At 45.2% G+C, this 21195-nt stretch overlaps 1 long non-coding RNA gene across 1 annotated transcript; it reads right to left on the bottom strand.

Moving 5' to 3' along the window:
* Window positions 1-690: 690 nt before the first annotated feature.
* LOC115474146 lies at window positions 691-19359 on the bottom strand. Its single transcript, XR_003942818.1, has 3 exons — window positions 19349-19359; window positions 5256-5271; window positions 691-765 (listed from the first exon to the last, which is right to left on the bottom strand). It is a non-coding gene; the product is annotated as an uncharacterized LOC115474146 (long non-coding RNA).
* Between the last annotated feature and the right edge of the window lie 1836 nt (window positions 19360-21195).

Here is a 21195-nt window from a genome sequence, read left to right as displayed (position 1 = left end):
AAGTATTTTCTCACACACTTAAGGGGTCCTTTTAGCAAACTGAGGTAAAAAGGGCCCTGCAGTAGTGGCAGGGGCTATTTTTGCCACGTTCCAGGGCCCTTTTTACCGCAGCAGATAAAAAGCCCCTAATCAAAATGGCCATGTGGTAAGATTACTCTTACCCATGGCCATGCAGGTGGGAGCACTTACTGCCACCCACTGAGGTAGCAGTAAGGGCTCCCACAGTAACCTGGTGGTAACTGGGCAGCGCATGGCACTGCCCGATTACCGCCAGGTTAGCACCATGCTAGAAATTATGGAATTATTTTCCATAGCAGCAGAAATGGTTCTCAGTCAAGGCGGAACTACTGCCGGCGGCCGCGTTGGGCCAGCGGTAGTTCAGGGTTGCCATGTGGCAACCCTTTTTGTAAAAGGGCCCCTAAGCACTCAGTAGGGCTTAACAACCTTTAGTAAAAAGGCCCCTTTGAGAGTTAGGCTCCCATAATGGCCTCTTTGAAAATTTACTAGGGCTAAGTGCATAAACTTGTATTCAAAATTTCACTAAGGGGTTGCTATTCAGTAGCAGTGGCAAATGACTTTTTTAGCCATCGGCAACATTATTCCCAGATATTCAATGTCGGGTAATGTCCAGGCAATAACAATGTCTGGGTTTATGTGGCTTGCTATCTCTTATGCTGTTAAATGAAATAATCAGCACTTAACCGCAAAAGCAACATTGCATAAAGATAAGGACTGACTTTTAAGCAGTCCGATTTAACCGCTAACCTGGGAATTCTATATAACACGCCTAGATTTCCGCAAGGAAATCCAGGTGCATTCTATAACTACGGGTGTAACTTAATTGGCTTAACAAGCCAATCAGCATTTTTAACAACGCTTAACAAGCAATAATGAGCACTAATTGGCAATGATTAGAATTTACGTGCACAACCCGCTAAGTGCATTCTGTAACCTAACTTCTTAACACGCGTAGGCAAAAAGCGGGGTGGTTATGGGCAGGGAAATGGTCATTTCCTGGGAATTCCAGAATTTACTTGCGTAGTTATAGAGTATGGCCCAGTGCGCGTGAATCTACATGCACGGATTTACACCATGTTTTCGTTAGTGTAAATGGAGGCGCGTAGTTTTAGGCGCTATGATATCACCTAAGTGTATTCTATATACCACACCTAAATTTAGGTTCCACTTATAGAATACGCTTAGGCAGAAATGTTTTCTGTGCTGATTTTTTTTAGGCACCATATATAGAATCTGGACCTAAATGTCAGCGTTAATAGCTGAATATCTGCACTCAACCGCATAAGTGCCAACTCTGCCCCCAGACTGCCCACAAAATAGCCAACTTCAAGTTTAGGTAAGTGCTGCTGAATTTCAGCTGATAGCCCTGAACAAGTAATTTAACAGTCCAGGAGCTGATTATAGACAGTTAAATTGCTTTGAATATCAACCCCTAAACCCTTAAATTTAGGAGCATATACAGTAAAGTGGGTGGTAACTGGGGCAGATTTAGGAGGGGGAAATAAGAGCTTAGTACTGATTTTCAGCACTAGGCCATTAAATTAGGCTCATAAATCTGGGCAAATGAATGGCAGGCCTAAATTTATAAGGGTAACTTTTAAGCTCCTAAATTAAGATGAACTTTTAGCCTAAAATGTATGATTCTAGATTTGGCTGAAAAAAGGAGCCTTACAAGAGCATAAATTTAGGAGCTCATCTTTTTTTGGATATCTGGCCCTTATGGTTTTAAGAGATCAAATCATTAATGCATGGGGGCTTTTAATTAACATTAACATTACCAATAAACCTATATTCTGCCATATACAGTAACTTTCGGTTCAATGCGGATTACATATACTGAAGAGACAGGTTATTTCCTGGAAATACAATTTACATCAGTCTGAAAGTTTCACAAATCATTACTTTTCAAAAAAAACTTTCAAAACAAATAAGCTTTAATTTGTTTACAAAACTGGGTATAATTTGTCACAGAGATCTGTAAGGTTGGAATTTCCTTCTCCAGCCATGCTGCTTTGTTTTTTTAATGTTATTTTTAAGCAATTTTACAAATTTCCAAGAATAAATCTTGATACAGAAAAAAGGTTATCTAGTAATCTTGTTCTTTGTAAATTTTTACATGATGGAAATGTGAAGAGTTCTTGTAACTCTAGGCCTGGTGTTTGTAACAGGTCACCTAACCTGTGCAGCAGATGTGCACATAGATTACTTCAAATTAAAAAGGGATCATATGTGCATGGATGCTATTATAAAATTAATTACCCCCACCCTCCCAGGAAGTTCCTGCAAAAGGTTACACGTCTTTGGAAAATAAAAACTTTCTAAGGGATAGGTGTGTTAGTCAGAGGCAGGTGGCACCTTATGGCATCAGCTTTTGAGGATCAGAGTCCATTTCATCAAATGCAATTGATAAAGTGGACTCTGGTCCTCGAATGCCTATGTCTCAGTAAATTGGTTACTCTATAAGGTGCTACCTGCCTCTGTCACCTCTGGCCCACATATCCAAACGATAGAAAATTTTATAGAGCCTCACTGTGGATATAACCTAAATCATATTCACTTAAAAATGAAGTATTTATTTGAATGACCATCAGAAGCGGTGCATAAAGGTGCTAACAGACCATTGCACCAGTGTGTTCCAGGACTGCTATATTCTTCATTGGTCATTTTTTATTTTCTTATATAAAAGAAGTTTAAACAGATATGAGAGATTTAAAGAATATTGATTAAAAAATAAGAAAATAGAAATGACCAGTTAAGAATAAAGCGGTCTGGAGCACACTGGTGCACTGGTCTGTTAGCACCTTTATGCACTGCTTCTGATGGTCGTTCAGAAAAGTACTTCATTTTTAAGTGAAAATGATTTAGGTTATATCCACAATGAGGCTGTATAAAATTTTCTATGGTTTGGATATGTGGGTCTGAGGTTTACTCATTTATTCCAAACTGTAAAATCGGAGTGCCCTTTTAAGTGACTTATGTGTCACCTCTAAGGCATGCAGAACTTTCCCATTTTATTTTAAATGCTTGAAGGGTTGATTTTATTTATTTATTTATTTATTACATTTGTACCCTGCGCTTTCCCACACATGGCAGGCTCAATGCAGCTTACATAGTAACAATATAAAGAATTACAAAGTCATAAGAAGAATATACAGTTTGTAGTAAACGCAAATTTAATGGGGTTAACGGATAAGTAAATTGAACATAGAAGGAATTGAGTGCAGAAGGAAATGAGCGTTGGGAGGTAGGCGTAGAAAGATGGAAAGGAATGGATATGGGGTAGCAAAAAGGATAATGGGAAACATGGTCAATGTATAACAATTGTCAATAAGAATCATGTGGGCAAGTTTTGGTTAGGTTGAATCGTTAGGGTAGGCTATCTTGAAGAGATGGGTCTTCAGTGCTTTTCTGAAGGGCAAAAGGCCGTTAATGGTACGGATAGGTCTTGGTAGAGCATTCCAAAGCTGGCTACCTGAAAAGGAAAAATTGGATGCATAGAAGGATTTGTACTTAATACCTTGGCAGTTGGGGAGGTGTAGATTAAGGTAAGTTAAGGTAAGTACGGGAAGATGTCAAACTGTTCCTGGTTGGGAGGACAATAAGGTGATTCATGTAAGTGGGGGCTTCTCCGTATAATATCTTGTAAATCATTGTGTGGACTTTAAAGTTAATTCTTTCTCTGATGGGGAGCCAGTGAAGCTTCTCTCGAAGAGGCACCTGAATAATCTAGGCACCTGAATTTACATGCATAAATATATAGACTACTAGCACTTACCTGCAAAAGTGCTTTTCAGTACTAGTGCACCTAACTTACATAACACACAAATGCAAGGGGGCATACACACAGATGGAGCATGGGTCGGGCATGGGTGAGGCTCCCGGTTACATGCTGTATTTAGGCATAGTTACATCCGTCGCTCCCTCCGGCTGATCCTCCGCGGGAAGCAGGAGCCGGCATCCGCCACGACGAAGGCCGGCTTTCTTGAGGCCACGGCGGGGATCCGGGGCTCGCCGTGGTGATGGCTGCCCAGTCTGGGGCCAAGGCCGGAGGCCGGCGATCGCGGCTGCCGGACTCTCGATCACCAGCTATGGGAGCTGTGTTTGCGCCAGTAGGGGAAATGGCGCCGAGGCGCAATGGCCGGAGTCTTCTTCACTCTCGGGCGCGGGAACCCGAAGCTCCGCCTCAGAGGAGTTAGATTGGGAGGCCAGTACAGTAGTCCCGCCTGGGAGGTCGGACAGAGCCAATCAGAAGGGTTCTATCGATAACCAGGTTCTGATTGGCCGGCTATGTCTACGGGGGCTGGGCGGTTGAATGCCGAACAGTATTTAAGGAGCGGGCCTGAGATAGGACATTGCTTCAGGTTCTGTTTCCCTGAGGCCAGTCTCCGTTTGTTCCTGTGATGAGTTGGTTTCCTTGTGCTTCTGGTTTTGACTTTTGGACTGTTCCTGGTTTACTCTGCTAGCCGCCTGCCTTGACCTCTTGCCTGACTCTGACTACGCTGTTAGCTGCCTGCCCTGAACTGTTGCCTGTTATTGGACGTCTCTATTTTTCCATCTGGCCTCTTCTCTCCTGGTCCCAGTCCAGGTCAGTCCGTCAACCCCGCGGTTCCTGAAGTCCCGTTGACCGCCTGCAGCTGGGGGCTCAACCCTTGGTGAACGGCAGTCGCCGCGGGTGAAGACTTGGGGTTGCACGGCTGTCCTTTCAGGTCCTTCAGGGCCTTGCGGGACCTAAGGGTTCACCTTCCTTGCGGACAAGACAGGCATCACACTTACACCAGGTCTATGGCTGGTGTTACTGTGGTTGCATAAAGTTAGGTGTGCCAATACTAGGTTAAACTAATATTCTATATTCTAATATTCTATAAAGATGCTCTGACCACGCGCAGGGGCAGCCCAAGGCAATCTGCTGCCCACACCCCTCCCCCCCAACACATGGACTGGCATTTCCTTCCTTTCTTCAACCCTCTTCCCCAAGAGGCAGACCGCAGTAGGGAGAAGAGGCTTGTGACGGCAGCAGGGCAGCCTATGGGAATCACTGCTGCTGCCGCCTTTTGGAAATGAAAAAAAGGTAAAAGTGAGGAAGAGGGTTGAGGAGGGAGGGGGAGAGTTCGGCTCCTGGAGAGTGCCACCTGAGGCCTCTGACTTAGTTGGCCTAATGGTAGGGCCGCCACTGACTACTCATCCTCAGGGTGCCTAAACGGAGGTGCTCAGTTGTAGAACTGCATAAAAGTGCGAACCATAGGGGGTTGGTGGCTCAGCTGTTTGGGGAGGCTAAAGTGGGTGGGGCTGGAGCAGGGCCAGGGTGAGGCCTGAGTCCATAATTGTCTGACAACATGCAGAAAGAAGGGTCAAAGTAGTTGCAAGCAGTGGTGTAGCTACAGGTGGCCTTGGGGGCCCAGGCCCCCCATTCCAGCCTCGGGTCCCCCAACTCTGGGCAGTCAAGTGCCTGGGTTTTGGACACTACTGGCTGCCCTCCCCCTTCCTTCTTCAGCCATCATGCCATCTCCTGTCTCAATCCAACTGCCTTGGTCAGCTTTCTCCTACTTTATTTTGGCTCCCTGCAGCGTTACTTTCTTCAATTTTCTGGGCTGTCGGCAGCATCAGTGAGATAAGCATACTGTGTTAGGCGGCCTGTAAGGTTTCCCTCTGCTGCAATTTCCTGTCCTGCATAGATGGGACACTACAACAGAGGGAGAGCTTTCGGGGCAGCCAAAAGCAGTGTGTTTACCTCCTGACGTTGCCGGCAGCCCGAAAAATTGAAGAAGGCAACGGTGCTGCGAGCCAGAACTAAAGGAGCGAGTAGGAGAGAGCTGACCGAGGTGGTTAAATTGAGAAGACTGAAGCCCATGAGGGTTGTCTCCCTTTCCTTCTCCTCCGCGCAGCTGTCAACCCATTACCCAAACAAAACAAGCAAATCTATTAGCATCTCTATCCATGTTGTCATTTATTGTTGGTGGCATTTTTATTTGATCTCACATTTTTCAACATGCCGGCTTGCGCAGCATAGGGATGCACACAGAGGAAGTATTGGTTTCATCGGGTACAGTAGTAACTAGTTCTAAATCATAATCATTGTATCATTTGGAGGGGCTGGTTATAGGGACTCACTGTATTCTGATGTTTAAAGGGCCACCAAAACAGACATTATGAGTATCAGGTGCTTAACAATCACTTACTGTTTATAAAACCATTAAGACCTGGGAACATTTAACATCTTTTTTTTTTTTCCTGTGCCTACATCAAAAGAAAAAGATGGCATGTGGGAACTTGCTCCTTTTGTTTTGTGGGATGCAGTGATATATTATAAAAATGCACTTGCCTTTTTTCACTACTGATTTATGAACATGCAGCATCATTAAAGGACAGACTTTTATGCCCAGTTGGGTATATATGCTAAACTCAACTTTGTTAAATGTTTCAGACTTATCCATGTTCTTGCTATTATTCTTTTTCACTGTATTTTCAAATGTAAGCCACCGAAGACTAACTCAAAATAACCTGTTCCTTAACTGGGCTTTAGTATTACCATATTGAAAATGCAACCATACCATGCCTCTGACCATACTATGCCTCTGTGGTTATGTTCCACTAATAAGTTAAACAATTAACTGGCTTTCTTGAAAGGATTATATAACCTTTGGATGCATGACTAGGAACCCAAACATATACTTATTTATTCAATATCACAATTCCTCATGTGAGGGAGAAGGGGGTGGAAAGAACACTGTCAGGAACTCCAGGGACAGAAAGCAGGAGAACCAGAGGAAGGGACAAGAAGACTTATTTTATTAATACAGCTTAATAAGGTATTTTATAATTCTTATAAAGTTGAGGGATATGTGCCACTGCAGTAATTATTTTCCAGGATACTGTGATGTATGTTGAGAGGTTGACCAGATTCAAGTCTACTACAATGCAACTTCATTTTGAAATGTCAGTGTTTCCAAGGTTTCCATAAGTGTGCATGTAGTTTGTTGATGCAGAACAGACTGGGGTTTTTTTTGTTACATTTGTACCCCACACTTTCCCACTCATGGCAGGCTCTATGCAGCAGGCAATGGAGGGTTAAGTGACTTGCCCAGAGTCACAAGGAGCTGCCTGTGCTGGGAATTGAACTCAGTTTCTCAGGACCAAAGTCCACCACCCTAACCACTAGGCCACTCCTCCACTCCACTGTTTACTTAGAAATCCATAATCAAGTGCACTCTAAGGCATTATTTAGGAGTATACCAAGCACTACTCACACCTATATGCCTAGTACCCCCCCCCCCCCCCATGTTAACTCTGGCCCTTCCCCCCTCAAAAAAATGTCAGGTCTGGCTACGCCCCTGGTTTTAAAATTTAGATATATAATATCTACCAAGTGCCAAAGAATAAAGTGGCAAGAAAATAAAACAGTGCAAAATTCAGTAGATATATATATAGGTCTCTTAGGCAATTTAATTAAAGTAGATTGAAAAACATGTTCATAGATTATGCTTAAGCCTCCATTCGAGGACTGCAAGCAGTCTGCTTCTCTACTCTTACACATTTATTTTTAGTTTGTCATAACATCATCCTATCTGATGTTATAACAAACTAAAAATATATTAAAGTTCTGATGTCACCTCAGTAAGGCCCAACACAATCCCTCCTCTGCAAAAACCTATGCACAAATTTTGTGCAAAAATACACTCAGAACCTTACCATAACAGCACTAGCTTCCAGGACTGTAACAATCTTATACACGAAAAGACAATACTGTAAATATTACACCAGACCCTAAAACACTAACGCATTAGCTAGTAGAGAAAAAACAAAACAAAACAGGAATGGAACAGGATCTCTACATGATAGCAGAATACTGCTCCTTGGTCACACACACAAAACAGACAGACCCTCAACAAATAAGAAACAAGGTACCACAGATCATTAATAAAGATATAAAGGCAAAAAAATGAACTGGAACCCTCGAGGTCAGACTCTGCACACATCAGTAACAGAGAAAGAGAAACTTAAATGCAAGATATCAGAGATACACATTTCGAAAAACTAACATATTCCAATTAAGAAATTCAGAATAACATACTTTTTTCTACCTTTGTTGTGTGAGCATTTTATTTTTCTTCGCTTTGGTCTCAGTATCTCTTTTCTGCTTTTCTCTGTTTTTTTTTTCTTTGCAGGACCTCCTGACCATTTGACATTTCCTCTCTATCCATGTCCACTGTCCATCTTTTCTCTTAGTCCCTATCCATCCTATCCACATCTACCGCTCTGTGTCTCTATCCCTATCCCTTTCGCCATGTTCAGCATCTGTTCTCTGTGTCCCTATCCTCCCCTATATTCAGCATTTCCCTTCTATGTTCCTACCTTGACCCATCCTGCATTTCCATCCTCCCCATGTGATCATCGTTGTCCCTGTGTCCCTATCCCTCACCTCCATGATCAGCATTACTGCGTGTCACGCATTGCCCTTTTGTCCCTAGCCCCTCCCTTCTGTGCCCAGTATTGTCCCTGTGTCCCTATCCACCCTCCACCCCATGCTCAGCATTGACCCTGTGTCCCTATCTGCTCCCCATGTTCAACATTGCCCCTGTGTCCCTATCCCGTCCCCTGTGTGCCCAACATGTTCCCTGTGTCCATATCCCCTCTGTACAGTATTCCCCCTTTGTGTCCCTGTTCCTAAGTCTGAATTCCCACCACCTCTTCATGGTTCACTGTCTGTCCCCCTCTCTCTCTCTCTCCCTCCATCCCACCAGCAGGTCGATATTTATTACTCACTTCACTCTCCATCACTTCTTTCTCTCTGTCCATCACCTCCCTCCAAGGTCCTGCAGAACAGTGCATACACCTCTCTCCCTCCATTGTTCTTACAACCAGGTCCTGTGTCTCTTCCCTCCCCCCATCAGGTTCCCTTTCCCGCCTTCCCCACGGTCCAGTGATCCCTTGCAAGTTCCACTTGCCTTGATCACCGATGCTACCAATAGCAGTACTGTATGGATCATAGCAATCTGCCTCAGCACCTTAGCCTTTCCTACCATGACGGGTCCCTCACTCCCGCCTTTGTGGAACAGGAAGTTGCATCAGAGGAGGTGGGACCCATGGTAGGCCGAGGCAGATTGCTGTAATCGCTACAGTACTGCTACTGGTAGTGTTCAAACGAGTAGGATAGATGCCAGCCCTGAACTGAGAGTCAAGGGGGGGAGGGGAGAAACTGCTGCAAAAAAGAGAGGAGGAGGAGAAACTGCTGCAAAGAAGGGCCTCTCAGATGTCACGATTGTGCCTATGTTTCATGCTCTCATTCATCTCGCCACCTCGTGGTCACACCTGGTGGCTGCGATGGACTGTCTGTTTGCTGTTTTCCATGTTCCGGAAGTCATGCGGGTCCGGTCCAGATCTTCCAGCCTTCCAGACTGTCTTGGGATTTTTGGAACTTAGCAGCACCCTTACCTAGTGAACTCCCTTGTATGTTGCCTTTATTAACTACATAGAAACTTTCTACTTTGCCTTGGCAACAGAGGTCTTCAGTTGTGTTCTTGTCCTTGTTGTTCTGTTGCGGTTCCTGCCTTGAAAGCTTGTTTTGCCTGCTTTTGACCCTGCTGGTTTCCTGGTTTATTCTACTGTCTGCTGCCTGCCCAAGACTCTGCTTGTTTCCTGGTTTATTCTATTGTCTGCTGCCTGCCCAAGACTCTGCTTGCTTCCCAGTTTATTCTACTGTCTGCAGCCTGCCCAAGACCCTGTTTGATTCCTGGTTTATGTCTGATTGCCGCCAGCCTATAGACTCTGTTGGGTTCCTAGTTTCCCTTCTGCTTTGCTGCCTGCCGGTAAGACTCTGCTTGATTCATGGACTATTCTCCTGCTGCTGCTTAGTGCTTCTGTTCCAGTCCAGCTGCTCCAGTCCGGCCTGTGCCCATCTGTCTGTGGTCTGCCTTGCCTCCTGTTTGGGTGATTTGCCTGCCGCTGCTGCTCCTCGGCAGTGGCCCAAGGGCTCACTTTTCCTCACCAGCGTGACATCAGATCCTTTGTTGCTGGGTGGACTGCCAGCAGTTTTTATTATGTGAAGACTGGCTGCACTTGTGGCTCAGGAGGCTTAGCCTAGGGTTATCATATGGCTCCAGAAAAAGGAGGATGGATTGAGCCAGCCGGGTTTTACTTCCATTGCTTTCAATGGAAGTAATTGAGCCAGCCGGGTTTTACTTCCATTGCTTTCAAGCAATGGAAGTAAAACCCGGCTGGCTCAATCCGTCCTCCTTTTTCTGGAGCCATATGGTAACCCTAGCTTAGCCTCCCCAAGCCTCTAATACCTATGGTGCCAACCCAACCCAAACTCCATCCTCCGCGATTGTCATCATTGTGAGAACCCTCCAGGGGAGCTTGAAGCGGGAGTTGGGGGAAATGGTAGAAGGGTCCTACACCCTCTGTGGAATCTTCACTACAGGTCCAAGAAGTCCCAGTACCCTGGGGGTGGAGTTTCTGGAAGGCAGGGATTGACTGACGCTGAAAGAGGGAAGGGGGACTCCAACTCCCAGAGATCCCGGCAGGGAGAAAGGCTTGCTGGGAAGGGGAGGAAAGGGGACTACAACTCCCAGAGATCTTGGGGGAGGAAGAGGCTTGCGGAGAAGAAGGGAAAAGAGGACTGGAACAGGGGCCCAGCCACTTTCCCTCCACCCTCACATCTAGTGGTGTGCTGGAACCGGCTCGCAAGAGCCGGTTGTAAAATTTTTTAAGATCTTGTGAGCCAGTTGCTCTGCACGGCGAGCCAGCTCCAGCATGGCATGAGGGTGCCACAGTCCATGCTTAACCCACTTGCCACACCTCCCACAGCCCTCATTTGCTTGCGCCCACCCAGCGCCACCCTGGGGGGGGGGGGGGTTAAATCTTTTTTATTACCTCCATCAAAGCAGCCCCATCATTGAAAGCCCTACCCGTCTCTAGCCTTCACTTCGTGAGTTTGTTCCCTCAGAGTCCCGCCTTCTGACATCATTTCCTCTTTCTGCGAGGGCAGGACTCTGAGGGAACGAACTCACGAAGGGAAGGCTAGAGACAGGCAGGGCTTTCAATGATGTGGCCACTTCGACGGAGGTAATAAAAAAAAAGATTTAAACCACGCAGGGTGGCACTGTGGCAGGAAGAAAAGGGGGATGTTGGGGAAAGAAGAGGGTGGGCAGGTGGATATGAATGGGAGGGGAGGATGGGGCAAAGGAGAATCGCTGGACATGGAGGGGAGCAGGAGGGGAGGGCAGGGGAGAGAGGAGAATCACTGGGTATGGATGGATGGAGGAGGGCAAGGGAGAGAGGAGGGTTGCTGGACATGGGTGGATGGAGGGGAGGGCAGGGGAGAGAGGAGGGTTGCTGGACATGGATGGATGGAGGGGAGGGCAGGGAGAGAGGAGAATTGTTGCACATGGATGGAGGGGAGGGGACGGAAGACAGGAAGGAGATGCACATGGATGGAGGGGAAGGGAGAGAGAAGAAATGCTGGACATGGATGGAGGGGAGGGAAGAGAGAGGACGTGAGATGAACATTAATGGAGGGGAGAGAGGCGATATGCTAGACATGGATGGAGGGGGGAGAGGAAAAATGCTGGACATGGATGGAGGAGAGGGAAGGGAGAGAGAAGAAATGCTGGACATGGATGGAGGGAAAGGATGAGAGAGGAAGGAGATAAGATGAGGGAAAAGGAAGAGAGGAGAAAAACTGCACATGGATGGCGAAAATAGGCAGAAGCTGGATCCACTGGACAGTCAAGTCTGCAGAGGACCCAGCTTTTACTTACGGATGTAGGGCAAAAAATGAAGAAGAAAGGCGGAAAGTTAAGAAATAAATGGAAAGGAAGCCCTGGAAACGGAGTTAAGAGGACAGATAGCAGCAGAATCCGATAGTGGGCCAGCATGATCAGAAAAAACAGTCACCAGACAACAAAGGTAGAAAAAATAATTTTATTTTCATTATAGTGTTTGGAATATGTCCACTTTGAGAATCAGGTGCTCAACATTAAAAGTTTATATTTATTTACTTATTTATGGCATTTTATCCCACATTAAACATGAATTAGATTGGAACCTGGGATCATTAAATTTTTTATTTTTCCTGGAGACAGTAATGCATTGCCCCTCCCCCAGGCTCTCTCCCTGGCTATAGCCAGCTCTGCAATTTGGGGGGGGGGGGGGGGGCGCAGAGGTGGACCGGGGAGAGAGCCTGTTAAACATTTACCAGCACACCACTGCTCACATCCCTCGCATATCGCTGCCTTTCTCCCGTGGCTCCGGCCGTCCAGGAGCATTCAGCTTGCCTGCCCTTAAGTTCTTGTCCTCCCCACCAGCGCTGCCTCGGTCCCTGCAGCATTCTTTTCTTCACCCATCGCCGGCACCACTGCCATTCACACAGGCAGCTCCGCTCCCCTTTGTCGCCTCCATCCGACCCTTTCTGATGCACTTCCTGTTTACATAGGGCCAGATGGATGCGGCAGAGGGGAGCGGTGCTGTCTGTGTGAATGGCAGTGCTGCCGGCGACGGGTGAAGAAAAGAATGCTGCAGGAACCAAGGGTTGCATGCACATTTTCATTTTGTTTTGCAGCCATGGTGGGACGCAGGAGTGGTGGAAAGAGAGGCAGGGAAGGGCATAGCAGAGCATGGAAGCTCGCGTGGGAAAGCAGGGAAGAAGGAAAAACAGGAAGAGATTGTGGATTTCTCGTCCCTTGTTAGAGAGGAAGCGATAAAAGAGCAGGTTTCAGCAGCATGGAAAGAGAAACTGGCATTTAATCATGGTAAATATGGGAGGAAGAAAATCTAAAAGCGTTTCTCGATATATTACTTTTTTAACTTACTAATTATCGGTAAAACGAATTGGAAATCATGCTGCTAGTGCTTGTGAAAGTTAAAGATTAACAACTACCTTTATGAATTCTCACCAGATTTCTGCTCTGAACTGACAAGATGAGCATTCTTTTAGCTTTTTTTTTTATTTTTAATATTTGCTCTTCTACCAAAAAAAAATTGTTCTGTCAAGGGAATGTGGTAGTCCCCCTTCCCCTCCCATATGGTGCATCTGTAGTTCCTTTTCAGCAAGCCAAACTTCTTCAACCCTACCTACTGGCTGTGAGGGAGGGAGGGAGGGCAGGGTGGGCAGGCAGGGGAATCAAGCAACCAAACCAGATGCTGGAAAGGGGAGGGAGTGAGATGGAGAGAAGCTGGATGGGGTAGGGTCAGAGAGGGTAGAGATATATTGGCACTGGGGATGAAGAGAGGGGAGAAGCTGGACAGAGAAATATAGGGACACAGAGAAAGGGAGATGCTAAACATGAAGGAAGAAGATGGATAGTGGACATGGAGAGAGAGAGTAGAAATATCAAATGGACATGAGACCTTGGTGAGTGAGTTAAGAGAAGACAGAAGGATGTAGAAAGCAGTGCCTGGGACCAACATGACTTGAAAAATAAAATGAGCAAACAAAAGGTAGAAAAATTTTATTTTTCTATTTTGTGGCTAGAATATGTCAGATTTGAAATGTACATCCTGCTAGATATGGCTGGGGCCCAAGGCAGAAAAGTGGGAGGGGACACAAAAGCTTACTAGCAGGCTGCACCTTCTTCAGCATCCAGCTGGCCTGGGGTTCTCTCTGCCTAGGGGGCCAAACGCAGTTGCCCTAGTTGTACCTTTCCTAACACTGTCTCTTGCATGTACTACCATATTTTGCACAGTATAGGAGAAAATGCATCTCTTTGTATTTCTCTGTGCTGCGCTACATGCAAGGTCTGGCCTCTTGGAATTGCAATTTAATTTGTTTATGGTTTGTGGTCACTTATTCTGTAATTGGCATTTGTGTTCTGTGTGTGTGACCAATGTATTTTGTTAGCATGAATTTTCTATGTAGTATTCTCTAGTACTTTGGCTTGTTCAGTTTTCTGGATAGATGTATTGATATTTTAGTGCCCCACTGTAATATTTAGGGCATATTTTGGGGAAGCATATGTGTGTTGGAGCACCGTGGCTCAGTGGAGGATGACGAGTGCACCCTCTTATATTTCCCCTAGCTCTCAATGTGGCCTGCAGCCACTGAGGACAGCACTGCTACTCCCATTGAAATTATTGGGAGTGGGATAGGAGTAGGGGCTTGTGGTAGGAGTAGGGGCATGGGCAGGGCATATCAGGTGGCAGGTGTTTCTCTAGTGCTCATCCTTCCAACCTGTTGGCCCACCCAAAAATTGCCTTCTGGCTACACCACTGGACTGGAAGGCCCCAGCTGCAGAGGAGGTGGATGATGATTGGCTAATGGATACTAATCAGGAGGAGGGGAGTCAGCTGGTGGAACCTGGAGGGGAGGAGGGAGCTGTGGGGAACTTATGGACACTTCAGCTCTAGCCCAGATGCCAAGAGGAGGTAAATTGCAAGCGGTGGCAGCTGCCCTTTTTTCCTGACTCAAAGGTCCTTGGAAGAGCATGTGGGAAGGGCTCAGCGCAGTAAGGGGGGAGATGCAATAAGGGAATGTGGGGACTGATGTCATGTTGGAACTGTGAAGGACTGAATGTTTGGGTTTTGGAACACACCTGAAGATAAACCTCCTCAGGAGGGACTGCTACAACTTATTGTTTCTTTTGGTTTTCTTTATATTGAAGCTGTTGAACCTGTGTGGCAGCAGAAGCAGTCCGGGCCTACCACTCTTTCTCTCTCTCAGGAGCCCAGGCCTACTACTGGAAGGGGGACCCGGTCAACTACCATTGGGGTAGTGCAGGTGCCCATCAGTAATTCTGAAGTTGACTCACACTGTTTCCTGTGGTAGAAAATATTTTTCTATTTCCTACTGTGGGGGCATTCCAGCAGTAATCGGCAATGCAGCGCTAACTCAATGGGTAAGGGCTCAGGGAGTAAATAGCCGCGTGCTACTTTTACTTTTAGCGCATGGCCATTTACTGCCCTATTTTTTTAAAGCCTTTTTTTCCCAGCCGTGTTAAAAAATGGCCCAGGAAGCATCAATTCCACGCATCCACACTACTATAGGCCACTTTTTACCACAGCTTAGTAATAGGGCTCCTAAAGCAGTGCTCTTCAATGCACGGCCCCTGGAGACCTCTGGGGCAGCCCCCATCATCATTCAGGTTTTTTTCTTGCTACTCTGCCTCTGTAGCCAAGCTTCTGACAAGCAGAGGGAACTGGATGGGGGAGGGGGAGGGGGATGAACCATTTATTTGAAGGGCAAGATATTTCTGAATAGACGAAAGAATGCATTTGGAATTGCTCACCTTAGTGAGGATACCCCCAAAAACTTGGAAGGTGGGCTCATGGGATAAATGTCCTTGACACACTGGTCAGCAGTGTTGCAGCCCCATATAGGAAGATATTTGGATCCAAAATGGCCCTGACATCAAAATTACTGTAGACAAATATACTAATGTGCTGTATTTAAGTGTGCACAATTACACCGGCTATTGACATGGTGTAAGTGGGCATTCCTTATTGTAGGCACCTACTAGCCAACTTATGCTAGTATTTTATAATGGAATCTAGGCACCCAGATGCCATTATAAAATTTGCACTTGTTACGTTGCATCTAGGTGCCTAACTTTGGCACCAGCTCTAGAATTGCCCCCTATATAAGTTATTTGCAGAACAGCACTTAAGCAAGAAGGGCAGGGGGCTCCAGTCAGCAGGGGGCACCAGTGGGCAGGCCGCACAGGATTCAACTACAGCTAGCACATACTTAATGTCTATAGCCTAAGCATTTTATAAACACCTATTTCTTTGCAAAACACTGTTTTACCCATAGCACAGCCTTATAAAATTATCCTGTAAGTAAATAATGCAAAAATCGCACACAAGTACACTGTCACTGGGTCATATTGCTTCTATGAGATGGAAAATGAAAAAGTTATGTGTGCAGACTTTAGGCACAGACAGTGATACTGGGCAACATATAAAATCTGTCTGACTCTCTAGTGGTATCCTGCAAGCCACATCTACTGGCACAGGATCAAGTGTTTAAACTATAGGCTTTTTTTCTCCAGTAAATTTCCTATATTTAACTCCAAATCTTTCCTTTGTGAAGCCAGGAACTTCATAAATCTCTGTCTTCCCTCTATGATCCAGCTGAGGAATGACTGATCACATTTTGAGGATGTTTTCCAAAGTTATTGTAATGAGATGTTGGAGAATAAGAAAACTATTATTGTACTGTCCGAGTAGTTTGTTTACGACTGCATAAAAAATGGCTGCTAAGCCCCTTTTCTATCATCAGTCATCAGGACCGTGCACCCAAAAGTTAACCAAATATTTCCATGTCAAGGTTCAAATGATTTGTAATGAGTTAGATGTCATCTCCTCAGCTGCATGCAACACTGATGATCTTATCAATGCAGGAGTAATTGTTAGGGTTAACTCACAAGGAAGCCTTGAACTGGGTCCAAGTTGGCACCATTTCAGGATGGTGGAACAAAAGGAAGTGATAAAGGTGATGTCAAATCCTTCTAATCCAAAATGTCCTTTGGACTGTTGTCCTACATGGTTAATAAAATGCTTGAAGCAAGACGTGGTCCCATTGCTTACTCAAATTATAAACCTATTCTTAAATTCTGGTATTATGCTATGTACGTTGAAAACAGATTATATCTCACTCTGTTCTAAATAATCCACTATTTCTGGGATAAGCAGTATAAAATGTTTTTTTTACTTTTTTGGGATATTGCCGGTATTTGTGACCTGGATTGGCCACTGTTGGAAAAAGGATGCTGGGCTTGATGGACCTTTTGTCTTTCCCAGTATGGCAATACTTATGTACTTATGATGTGGCAGAATTGAGAAAGATTATTGAATATGTAGTTCTTCGTCAACTTCAGGAATTCATTGTTCATAGTGATTTATTGGATGAGCATCAGTATGGTTTTTGTCCCCAGTATAGTACGAGACCTTTCTTTTGTCAACCTTGGGTATTAATTTTACAAGGATGCTGCTGTATAAAGGAGTGTTGTAAGATTCAGCCCTGTATGCAATGCTATTTAATTTATACTTGCAGCCACTATGTATATTGTTTACAGAGCAGGGCCCAGAATACTGCATTTATGCAGATGACATAAAAGTGTTATTGCCTGTTAAAAAGTATCCTGTCTTCAATAATTGCAGGAGTGAAGAGGAATTTGTTGGCCATTGCTAATTGGTTGAAAAGTAATGAACTTGCTGTGAACCTGAAAAAAAATGAAGCTTTGTTGATTGAGCATAAAACACTGGAACGGATTTCCAAGAGCTGATTAAATTGGATAGTCACTATCTAGGTATACATTTGGACTCCTGGCCCTCACTGGAAACCCCCCCCCATAAAAGCAGTATTGAAGGAAACTTAAAATAAATATTATTTTTCTTGTGTCAATTGAAGTATAATAGGACCTTAAGCTAATTATTCAAACTTTAGTATTCATTGGATTTCTAGTCTGTAACTCTAGTCTTTAACGGAAAGTGTTGGAAATTCTTCAAAACTCTACTATTAGGGTCATTTTTTGTGGGTAAAAGAATGTGCCTATTTCTCCCTACCTTGCCAATTTATGTTGGTTGCCAATTGAACACAGAGTGCATTTTAAAGTTTTGACTTTCTTTAAAAAGTGTTACCTGTGTATAATATATAAACCTCTTTCTATATCAAATCCCATTTCCTTTCCTTGTTACTTATCTTTTGTAATGCTGTCCTGTGACCAGTAATAACCACAGCCACCTTATCATGACCAAGGTCTTAGCCAGTGGTCTTACAGGGCACACTAAGACACTGAAGGAAAAAACTCAGACACAATCAATGGCATCTTTAGGCTAACTGCAGTAGTCCTCTGTGCTAGGTCTCTGCACACTCAGAGTGACTTTCCCAAATACCTAATTCAAGACTTCATTCAGACCAGCACTTTCCTTGTGTAAAAGACGGGTTCTGGTACTTCTAGAGTGTTCTGACTCTTTTGGTTCAAGAAACAGTTGGTTAGAGAGTTTCGGCTATATGCAAATTAGGCTGTCTCCAAAACCTAGCCTTATGCAAATCTGGCTTCCAGTCAATTTTGTGGGGGTAATTCTCCTTTCAAATCACTTCTTTTCCATGTAGCACAACCTTGAACTGAGCCCTTTTTACTGAGTACTAGGAACTCAGTTTAACAGCCTCCACTCCTTGGACAGGACAACATTCTTTATGACCTTACAGTCCTGTCCTCCACCCATGGCTGTTAATCTCAGTTCAAATGAAAATCCAAGCTTCAAAAGCAACAAGTACCTAGTCTCAGTTTCCTCTGCAAACCTTCCCCCACAAGTTTTTGTTTTTAAAGCTGGAGTTGCTCATTCCCTGTAGTCTCCTGTTCTTAGCTAGGAATCTTCTTCTGTACCTTCTGCTTCTCTGGCTTCTCTCCCACTCTTTCTCCCTCTGCTTTCTGGGGAGAGCTTTTATGGGGCTATTGGGAACAAACCCTACCCTTTCCAGAACACTCCTCTTACTTCCAGATGGGGCCCCCTTGTCTTAAAAGGGAAATGACCTCTTCTTTTCCCTGACAGATCCCTATACCTGTCAATCTTAAAAAGGGCAAGACAATTTCCTATAGTCCTTCACACTATACTGTAATCAGGAAGTCATAGCTGTCATGACTGTGACTTTATTCCATGCCTACACTCACCTTGCCTCCGGGTGACCGGGTCCTGTGGTTGCTGTGGACTGTTTTTTCCTGTTTCCCAGATGTCTTCCAGGTTCCATTCCGGTCCTGATGTTCCAGCTTTCCAGACTTGCCCTGGTGGTTCTGCTGTCAAGCCTCACCGGTGACATCACCTGTAATTGCCTTATTAAGCACCTGGGAACTTTCAGGCTTTGCCTTTGCAACAGAGGTCTTCAGATGTGCTTTTGTCTGAGAGTGTTTGTTGCTGCTCTAGCTCTGCTAGTTTCTGCTTTGTGTGTCCTTAGCTTTAGTTTCTTCGGTTTGTTTTTGCCTTGTGTGTCTTTAACTTTAGTTCCTTGCTGCTATATCTGCTTTGCCTAGCTTCAGTTCCTTACTGTTTTGCTCATTGTCAGTTCTAGTTTCCCTCCTGCTGTTTCAGCCCTGTGTGTCTTTAACGTTAGTTCCCTGCTGCTGTATCTGCTCTGCCTAGCTTCAGTTCCTTACTGTTTGTTGCTGTTTTGCTCATTGTCAGTTCTAGTTTCCCTCTGTCACGTTTACAAGCTGGAACCTAGGTTGTGAGCCCTTGGGCCACTGCTGAGGAGCAGCAGCGGCAGGCAAAACCCCCCACACCAATGACAAGGCAGAGCTAAAATGAACAGTTAGGCTTCACCCGCACCTGGCCGCTTTTCACCAGAAGTAGAGCTTCTGGCTTCAGATGGCCGGCAGGACTTACTGGACAGGGCCGGGACTGGATATCAGCTAGGCAGCACCGGGACTGAGGGTCAGAGGGGAAAGGAACATACAGGGACAGCAGGGCAAGGAATGGGTAAAGGACAGGACTGAAGGCTGAAAACAGCCACTAAAACAGGGAGCAAAATACTGACTAACAAGACACAAAACTAAAAGCTGCAGAGCAGCCAGTAAAATACAAACAGACAAGGACTAAACACAGAACTACAACTCGGAGACAAGACAAGCAAACAAACAACAATCTAATCTAACTATCCACAAACTAGCAAGAACAGACAAGAATCAAGGCAGGAATAAACCAGAAACTGGAAACAGCAGAAGTGCACCAGCACCCCAACAAACCAGGGCCTTAGATGATGCAAAGGCAACTGCAGAGAGATTCCAAAAGGCTAATAAGCCCAGCAGCACCTGGAACTTAGCTGCAGCAATCACCAGGCAACTACGGGTGCTGTGCAGGCTCAAACAACACAAGCAAACCTGGCAGCCTGGAAGATCTGGACCGGACTGAGCAGAAATCTGGAACGGGTGATGGTCCATAGCAGCCACCAGAGGGCGAGGAAAGCACAGACGTAACACCCTCCTGCTGTTTCAGCCTGTGTGTCTTTTACTTTAGTTCTCTGCTGCTGTATCTGCTCTGCCTAGCTCCAGTTCCTTATTGTGTCCCTGATCTGTCTGTCTTCTGCTATAGTTCCCTGCCTGCTTGCTCCACCCTGGTTGTCCTTAGCTTTAGCCCTTCCCCGTTCGTGTCTGCCTTGCCTGAGTACTTCAATCTGGTTCCAGTCCAGCCAAGCCAAGGCCGCTCCAGCTTTTGTTTCCAGTCCAGCCAAGCCAAGTCCACTCCAGCTTGTGGTTCCAGTCCAGCCAAGCAAAGTCCGCTCCAGCTCTTGGTTCCAATCCAGCCTGTTGGTGTTTGTCCGCGCTTCCCTGTTGGGTGGTCTTCCTGCTGTTGCCGGTCTCTGGCAGCAGCCCAAGGGCTCACTACTCCAGATCGCTTGCAGCGACATGACAATAACTCCCCGCTATGACACTCCCAAGACAGGGCATGACCTGTACCTGTTACGCTTTCCATTTTTTTTTCTAATGTACTGGCAAAAACATGACTTAGAGACCAAATATAATGAGGGCAAGTACCCCCATTATATAATTATATTTTGACATTAACTTACAAATGTGTTATTGTTCAGTTACATGTTGAATATCCTTGTTAATGCCTTCTAACATTTAGGGACCTATGTACTTGAGGTTTTCTCCCATTCAGTGACTATGGGGAAAATGTTTAATACATAAGATTTTTGATTTTTGTTTTCTTGATTTTGCATAAAGCAAAATTCCTCATATGCCCTCATGAGCTCTCTGAAACTCTGCTCTGTCCCTCAGCAGAAACCCTTCCGGTTGTCTGTGTTTGCTGCTTGTAATCATCCTCCCTATTAATCGTGTTATATTCTTCTCAATGACCTTGCTCCACTGGGACTGTTTCCAAATTCAGATTGTTAATATCCTTCTACTAGATTAGTTCAACTTAGCAATTTCAACATCTGCCAGAGTCAGGGAGGTAGAAGTCAGGTTCTGTAAATACAGGGCTTTTTTTGAGGGGTTACTTGGGGGTACTGAGTACCGGCACCTTTTTCATTGCTAAATTTGACTCATGGTCCCCAAGTTTTAATGAAAGAAGGTCAGGCTCCACACACCAATTCTGTCTTGTCATAGATTCTGTGACTGGTTGCAGGGGGCCTGGCTATTGTGGGGTGGGTCCCTCAGTGATCACCCCACCCCTAAAGGGTGGCCTGGCATTTAAGTACGGCATCTTTTTCACTAGAAAAAATGCACTGTGTAAATATATATATAC

Source organism: Microcaecilia unicolor, chromosome 7 (genome assembly GCF_901765095.1).
Source record: "Microcaecilia unicolor chromosome 7, aMicUni1.1, whole genome shotgun sequence".
Taxonomy (NCBI): domain Eukaryota; kingdom Metazoa; phylum Chordata; class Amphibia; order Gymnophiona; family Siphonopidae; genus Microcaecilia; species Microcaecilia unicolor.
This window is presented reverse-complemented; position numbering and strand designations above follow the sequence as displayed.